Genomic DNA, 9,445 nt, shown 5'->3' with positions numbered 1-9,445 from the left:
TGAAAAAATTCTCGAACGGGACGTTAAACAATATATAATCAAAAGTCTCACCCTTCTTTACCCATATAAGTCAACAAAGTGTAATTGGGGAAGTGAAATCAATTAAAACTTAAAGTCTGGCGCTCTTCTACTTGAAGTTGCCTAAAGGCACCGGTCGAGTTTCTAGAACATAAACAGCTCGTTGATATTCCATTTTATGGTAGAATCCACAATGAATTCAACAAGAGTAAATGTGCCCTGGTTGAGAAATCACGATCTCGTTGAAATTTCTATTGACCAATATATATATATATAGGCCTATATGATTGAAATTGTCTTCTCGGGGCATTATTAATGTCTAAAGATATAATAAAACTCGGAATTCAGGCAGGGGATCTAGCTTCTAACCCCAAAAGCCCCAACTCGCTAAACAGTATGGACGCTGGAGTATGCAATAGACAATCCAGTTTTTTAACAAAATGAAAATACAGTTAATTGCCAACGATTTTGTTTCGTGCAGAACAAATACAAGAGGCACGAACGTGCTTCAGGTGTGCCTATGGCAAGTATTACCAGAATCACCCACCCTACGTAACGAAATTGCAACCCTCCTCCAAAAACTGTCTAATTTGGCAGAAGGAAAACGATAATAACTAAAAGTGAAAAATAGATCGCGTATAATGAAGCTAAGAAAATGTTTAATTTGTACTCCGTCTCAAAATCAAACGTAATACAGCATTAAGGATTCCGTAAAACACCATCTTTGTTATGAAATGATAATACAATGTCTACTTCAGTTTCTACGTCATAACCCGCTGCTACACACCAACGTTTCTTGCTTCGGTATATCAATATACACATTCTGGTAGAGGAGCACCGTCTCCAAATAAAAGCAAAATATTGAACAGGAGCGCATAGGTGAGTGAAATCCGGTCGCCCTTCCATACATGTAATACGTATTGGGTTCTAGAGGAGAAGATGGATAGTCTGGTATTCTCTCCCTCTACATCTTCGAGAGACCAATAAACCATCAAAAGTAAATACTCGTAGATAAGCAGTCGACAATTCAATGGAATTGTGGAGGTTTAAAGTTTATTTTATCGAATTTTTTCTACTTATTCAGGAGCATAGTCCGCTTGTAATTGGTTTGCAAGAAACATATATGAAAGATACAGATGAATTATTAAGAATTACACGCTTCACCACACACAATGCCTAGAGGATAGATCACCTGGCCATCAGTAATAAATACATACAAGGTTCAGTTACTTCTAATAAAATTCTAAATGCATTACTAAACCAATAGGACCCAGAATTCGTGAACATCTAATGAATTTGAATCTACCTGTTCTACATTTTTCTCGTTCTGACTTTCCACCATGGGAATTATTCAAACAATAAGGATGCATCTTTAACAGAATTTGAGATTCAGAAACAAATCCAATTCAAATTCAATAAAAATGCATGTAAATTAGACCATATCAAGGCCCTAAGGTTGAAATTTTTACCATTGTTTCATAAGATAATGTACATACATGTATGTATGTGACTGCTGCAGCAGTAATTATACCCCACGCAACGACGTTGTGGAGGGTATAATGTTTTTGACCCGTTCGTCAGTCCCTTTCTTGTCAGCGCAACTCCTCTGAGACCGCTCAACAGAATTTTGTGACATTTAGTAGTTACAAAGGACACACTGTGTGAATGCATATTCCCAGGAAATTTTAATTCAACAATTTTATCTAGGAGTTATGCCTCTTTTGAACTTAGAATTTCGAGCCCGTCTGTCCTGTTCTTGTCAGCGCAACTCCTCTGAGACTGCTCAACATAATTTAGTGAAACTTTGAAGCTAATAAGGACACACTGTGCATATTCCCAAAAAATTCTGATTCAATAATTTTTCTGGGAGTTATGCCCCTATTTGAACCATTTATGCATTACAATTCATTATGTGAGGCATTGTCAAGCAATGTTGGAGCGTGGGGTATGTGAGCTTGCTCACTTCTGCTTTCTTTCATTATTGACATTAACAAACAGTCAGTGTCATGAGGCTGGCATTTAGATAAAACAACTTCAGGGTCAAGTAACAAAGTTTACAGCCAATGCCACGTGGCTGACAATTAGATAAAACTACTTCCAGGTCAAGTAACAAAGTTTACAGCCAATGTCATGCAATTGACATTTAGATAAAACCAATCTTTTTCGGATTTCCCCCCTCTTTACTAAGCTTGCAATATATTAGCTTTGATCAGTAATATATTTCAGACGTTCTAAATTAATATTACCACTGTAAAAAAAAAAGAAGAAGATATATTGCATGCAATCACTTTGTTGGACTCCAGGCTGCATTGGTATCCACAGTATGTATGTTGCCTCTCTTTAGTAGAATGTATGGGCTCTCTGTGAATCAAATATAGAAAAGTAAACAAAACAATCTAATTTTGAATTGACAAGATGAATCATATGTTAACATTAGAATTCGTGTCAGCATTTGAAGGTGGACACATTCAAAGTTACTAATACTTAAATGGGAATTTCAAACAACTAGAATGAATATTCCATCATAATGATTGCCTAGTAACAATCAAAATCTATTATTACATGTATGTTGGATTATAATGAACCGCTATCAAGCCGACCTAGAGTTTTCAAAGAGAAGAAGTGCGCATCAATACAAGTTTACTATTGTTGCACGAGACTACCTTTTACAATAAGATGATTGTATTGTTTTGATACCTTTAGGTTTGTACAGATTAACATTCTTGTACCTAAACATATCTAATGGTCCGTCGGATGGTACATGTTAGTGTTCCGTGTCAGAAATCATCGTGGTGTAGATCTAATACGAACCGCCAGGATAACCAAAACACTTCAAAACCGGACATTGGTTCAACGTCAAAGCCGATTTATGGCCGAAATGGTGAAAACCCACTAATCCGAAGGTTCACTAATCCGAAGGACCTCTAGTCCGAAGGCCCACTAGTCATTTTACAGAAAAGAAGTTGCAATGGGCATATATCGCTCGCCGTTAACCCGAATGCCGTCGATTGAAAGAAAACAAGAGGCTTCAATGGGCCTATATCGCTCACCTGTGACACGAGTGTCATGGTTCATTGAACACATCTGAAATAATTAATGGTCTTGCTAGATATGCCATAAAACAGAAATGTTGATGAAAAAGTTCATTAAAACTAGAATGTCAATGGTCATGACTGAGAATGCCCTCGCTCGCCCCTGTATTTTGAATGATTTAGTTCAAAATTAAGGATTATCTCCCTTATGCATATTTCTTATCCTTGGACGAATTTGGCTCCAGTTTTTGGCACTCTAGTTTTCCTTTTAGCTCTTACAAGTTTATTGTTATTTCGAATTTCCAAAATTTCGGCTTGAGCATCACTGAAAAGACATTATTTGTCAAAATTCGCATCTGGTGCATCAAAATTGGTACCGTATAAGTCTTACATTAATAAGATGATATACGTGTACAAATGAACAAGGTCAAAAATATTGATCCTGGTAGAAAGATCTTGTCACAAGGAATGCTCATGTAATTGTTAAAGCACTATCAAATATAATTCAAAAGTCATGTCCAATATTAAAGCTCTTCAAATATAAGTCAAATGTCCATGTCAAGGTCAGAAAGTCATTAATTTTAGTAGAAATAGAAAGGTCTTATCACAAGGAATGCTCATATGTAAACCCCTTCACCTACCATTCAAATTAATATTGCTAATGTTATATTTTAGGGGAGGGGGTATTAATAATTTGAAATAATAAAAAAAATGATTAGGCACGAATGTCAATTGGTGTCGGTATGTCGCAAACATTAGAACTTGTTTGGTAGGAATGGGGGAGGAAGTGTTTAATATTTCCGCCCATCTGCATCATGCTCTCGATTTTACTTCAAACAATGATTACATGTTTCCCAAATAATATGTTAGCAACTGACCATGTATATTTCTTCATTAAAAGACAGTCATATTCATATCCAATCCCTTAATCTTTCCATATTTGATGCAAGCGTAAACTTTACCAAATCGTCAACGGCTGAGGTTAGATGTAAACCACGTGACAATATTAAAGCCTTGAATTTATGGATCCAGGAATTACTGAGAGTTCAGTCACATGTTTACGAGGACTACGCTATCACAGGGGCGGGTCCACAAAATTTTCAAAGAGGGAGTTGTGACCAATGGTTGTATTTTTTCCACCATAACGGGGGATCGCAAGTCAGAAAATGACTATTTTCAACCAAAGAAGGGGGGGGGGGGGGGGGCAATCTCCTACAGATACACCGCTGTACGGAACAGTTTTCGTTAAACGCATTAGAGACCTTAGTAGTTACACATGCATGCTTCTTTGGCAGAGATGATTAATTTACTAATGTGTGTACTTTAAATATAACGACTCAATTAATCTTGAAACTCGGTCTGACTTTGAAGTAAGGCAGACCGCCAAAAAAGGTTTGTTTTGTCACACTCTATGGTATTTATCAACATACATTTGAATATTGCTTTTTGAAACCAGAATCATTCCAAGTAGTCGAATTTCTTAGAAACCAAAAAAAAAGAAAAAAAAAAGAAGGTATATCTACGCGCCAAATAATGTCTCAAAGCCCATGCTTTCCATATAAATATATTTACCGACATTTGGGAGATGAAACAAGAAAAAAATGTAAAAATTCCCCCCATATCAACCAACTAGCGCACAACCAGGAAGAAACAGCGATAAGAAAACATTTGACTTCATTGTTTACAGCTGTGAAATGACAGTGTCGTGTAATTTGAGGCGGCAAGTCGCCGTTAATATTTCTCTGCATGCTGATCAAAAATTATGTCGTGTCACAGTATTGTCTCAAATGAAACAATAAGAATTGTGTTTTGTCATTTTGTAATCAATCTTAGAAATATTCACAATAGCGCCCACATGTTTAATAAACTTTCTATTTTCATTTTTTTTTAAAACTTTTAAAACCACTGAGGTCACCTATTTGTGTCAGTTACTACCAAGGACATATGAAAAAAGCTGTCGAAATTGAATGAATTATGAATATTTTTCCAGATGCATATTATGTAACATGTTTTCATTGAAGGCATGGACAGCTGTCTATACACAAATACATTTAAATCAATGAGTATTAATTTATTTATTTCATAGTTATTTTTATCCACAGAGAAATGAACAAAGTATCAATTCATTGGAAGTAATTAGAACATTATAAATTCAGTACCTCATACAATTGTATGTCTGACTCCCACAGAAATTCAAGTTTTCCAACATAAAAAAACCTGCTATACGTTTATTTATCTAAACTAAAAGTTCAACAGAACTTGCGTCATTTTTACATTTGAAAGTAAGATCACGTATAGCCCAGCTTTTTTAGTTGAATAACCAAATTCAACACGAGAGGAATCAATTTGTTTATTTAGAGGGTTATACCATGTTACGGAAGGAGGACAAGAAAAATGAAAAAAACAAAACAAACTAAGGTCATATCTCTGCGGAATCATCTTTAGTATTTAATTAAATATACAATGCCACTTCAAAGCGAGTAGATTTTAATATAAATAAGGTAATTTTTGTGAATTACCATTTCAGAATTCCTATGCAGTAGTGAACTGTCTTACTGTCTTTACCAAACAATATAGTTTTTACAGTTTGAAAAATAATAAAGATCCAAATATTAAGAGTGTTTTGAACCACTTGAAAACAAATGTCTGTGTTGAACACTTTAATTATGTTCAAAATTCTTTGATACCAAATGGGCAAAGTGGACCAATTTAGTTGAAGAAAGCAGTATATAGCATAAAGAATAAACATTGATTATAGTTTGAACAATTTTTTCAGAGCTTTTCAATAAATTGTGATAATTAATATTGTCAGTATGAAAGATGGTATGAATGTGGGAGCGAGTGAAAAAAAATTGTTAGCACTTTTATTACAATTCTAACTTTTGTCATCGTACATATAGATATGCACAGAAATAAAGCATTAAACAAATCAAGTCAAGTGACATAAAACTTCTTCCCCAAAAGTCCCGTGGGGATCCGAGTTAGAATAGGTCCCCAGTACCCCTTGCTTGTCGTAAGAGGCGACTAAATGGGGCAGTCCTTCGGAAAAGACCTCAACAACTGAGGTCCCGTGTCACAGCAGGTGTGGCACGATAAAGATCCCTCTCTGCTCAAAGGCCTAAAGTTTGCAGCTCTTCAGCGGCAATCGTGACGTCTCCATATGAGTAAAATAATCTCGAGAGGGGCGTTAAACAATACACAATCAAACTTCCCCAGAACCACTAGACCTCCAGATTCCTTACACGGTGTATTCACTCTTGGTCAAATTATGGCCACGGACCCGGGTAGTAGGACGGTGCATTTCGATTTGCTCAAAATCCATGCGTGTACGGAAGACAACAAATTGTGAAATTTCACATAATACATTATACATGTAAACCAAAAGGAGGTCCATATCGTTCAGCTTCGTTTTCTCATGTACAACATCAGATCTCAATAGTGACGTCACTCAGGTCATGCAAAGCATAATACCGGTGTGAACAAATATACATTTCAAATAATCGCACCGTTGTGGTTCTCGTAAAGAAGATATTAGAAGAATTTTCCTACTTTTAATGTAAAATTTAAAAACCCTTCTTTTACATGCATTCCTACCAAAACGCCGGAGTCATGGTGTGTACATGAAAGGTGAAGATAACGAATAGTGATCAATCTCAGATAACGAACAGTGATCAATCTCATAACTCCTATAAGCAATACAAAATAGATAGTTGTGCAAACACGAACCCCTGGACACACCAGAGGTGGGATCAGGTGCCTAGGAGGAGTAAGCATCCCCTGTCGACCTGTCACACCCGCCGTGAGCCCCATATCCTGATCAGGTAAACGGAGTTATTCGCAGTCAAAATCAGTGTGCCAAGAACGGCTTAATAATCGGTATGAAACACGTCCGACAGCATTTGACCCAATGATAGGTTGTATTGACGAACTAGATCGTTATAACGACCATCGAATTTGCGAAATGCTGACTTCAATCGAGACTGTTGAAACCCCTGTACCATCAACTTGTTTGTCAGTAGCTTACCTCGATTTAAAAACTGACTATACGCAGAACAAGCTCTTGCATATCGAATCAGTTGAGATATATAAACACCATATGATACATATAATAATTGAAGACTTTTGCATATTGAAATGACATATGGTATATGCCCTTGCAGTTCTTTAGAAGATGGTCGTTATAAATTTCTCATGTATATTCCAAAGTAACTCTTCGAATCCCGTCGGTGACCCTACCTGAAACTCCGACGTCATGATGTAGGCATATCAAATCTATAATACATGGGGAATAATACATATCTTGCTTTTGAATGATAGCTTTATGGTGCATGGGAAGATTTTTAAAAGAGTTTCCCAGTACACATACTAGTATTCCTATGTAAACTCTTGTAGCCCCACCAAGATTCTAAAGGTCATGATGTGAACAAACTTGAATATGCATGATTACCAAAGGGTGTTTGAATCTTTTAAATTGGACACATTGTGCGATTATGGTGTGTGTGTATATATATATATAAAAAAGCACTAAAGTTCCAACAACACCCGATACCTCAGAGTGTCGGATCCACAACATGGATACAAGATCAAATACAAAAAATTATACAAAGCACTAAAATGACCAACGACACGAACAACGAGATTGTCAAATTTTCGGGACGCCCCGTCCCTTCTTCAGGACAAACGAAAAGAATTACATAATGTGGTCAATATCAACAGAGCATAATAACAATGTATTAATTAGGGCTATACGGACCGTGGATATCGGCCTGGATAGCTCAGTGGTTAGAGCACCTGACTAGTAATGCAGGGGTCCCGGGTTCGATTCCCGGTCCAGCCAAAGATTTTCTCCTCTCTCCTATATATACTACATTTGGTGCCGTTCACCACCCCTGGTCTTGCAGGTGAAGATCCTGTCAGGGGCGAAAAGAATCTGGGTTATGTGTCTTCGAGGTACTACAACAAAAACTACATATAAATACATCTAGCACTACAAGTACACTAATCTACAAACGTATTTACAACGCATACTACATGTTTTTGGTCTTTAGGCTTGCCAATCAATGTTAAAAGTGGAGCGAATTAGGACATGCCTTATTCGTCCAAAGAGCAGATCCAAAATGTCCGAAAAGAAAAACAATAAACTTAATTAATCTCAAGTAGAACGAGTTAACCCAATTACGTTGACAAATAGTAAAGCTAACTCGTACCCAGAGAGATTCTATTTTAACCATGCATAATTTATAAAAGATAATAATAAGTAACAAATACAAAAAAATAAATAAATAAATGAAAATAAGCTATGTAAACAAAGTAAGAAATGAACAAAGTTTGAGAGAAAGATAATGTAAACAACAAGTTTGAATAAGTTAACAAAATGGACCAACTCCAAACAAAAACAAAGAATAAGCAGCCCAGGAAATTGAATCAACATCAGACATTCCCGTGCTGATCATGTCTAGGGTAGATGTGCAAAAAACATAGAATCACGGAAACTGATAAATGGGTTTTACATTTAAGCAATCGGTTATGAAGTTCAAAGAACCAAAAAGGATTTGCCAGTAGCAACACATTTCAATGGCAATAACCACCGATGTGAGGACATGACAGTAGTGGTTATTGATCATGACCCTAGTTGGTCAGATACCGAAAGAAAGCAGAAGGAAAAATTCTGGATTCTTGAGAAGAGATTCCCCCCCCCCCCCCCCCCCCCCCAATGTAGAATTGTAAACCCCAACTTTGTTCCTGCCCTTGGGACCCTTGCATATTGATATGACAAGCTTGAGCAGATTACAAAATAATTTTCATATGTAAAGCCTTGAAATTCCTATTGTGGCATGGTCCTGGTTTCGGGGATCATAGTTTGAAAAGTGAATCAATATATGTAATCTATGAATTTTCTGGTTCAATGTTTCTTGAGAATTTATACAATAATCATCTTATATTTACTATATGTACTTCTACATAAATTCTCCATACAGAGTTCAGTATGTTGTGGGAAAAAGAATTATCTCCCTTGGAAGAGAGTTATCCTTCATTTAAACAAGCTTGAAAGGATGTTTTGAACTCAGGTTGGTTGAATTTGGCCTTATGATTCTAAGAAGTCAAAAATGTGAAAAGTTTACAGGCATACAACAGACATGACATTTCGAGCAGAAAGCTAAGCTCATTTGAGCTTTCAACTCATGTGTGCTAAAATCAATTTCGCCACAATAAGGTTAAAAATTAGGAATTGTACAAATACCTTCATGTGTGCAGGAGAGAGTGGATGGGTCGAAACTATTGTATTGGAATATGCAGGGAAATCATAAAAATTCTTTGTAAGAACAACAAGCATGGTTAATGTAATAGTTTTTACATGCACCGGCATCTTGAATTGGAAACATCGTTTCAGTTTA

General features: G+C 36.3%; 1 non-coding gene across 1 annotated transcript; it reads left to right on the top strand.

The window, feature by feature from the left end:
- The first annotated feature begins 7,813 nt into the window (after nt 1-7,813).
- Trnat-agu (transfer RNA threonine (anticodon AGU)) lies at nt 7,814-7,887 on the top strand. Its single transcript has one exon. It is a non-coding gene; the product is annotated as a tRNA-Thr (tRNA).
- The last annotated feature ends 1,558 nt before the right edge of the window (nt 7,888-9,445 follow it).

This window comes from Ostrea edulis, chromosome 2 (assembly GCF_947568905.1).
Source record: "Ostrea edulis chromosome 2, xbOstEdul1.1, whole genome shotgun sequence".
In the NCBI taxonomy this organism is placed as follows: Eukaryota; Metazoa; Mollusca; class Bivalvia; order Ostreida; family Ostreidae; genus Ostrea; species Ostrea edulis.
This window is presented reverse-complemented; position numbering and strand designations above follow the sequence as displayed.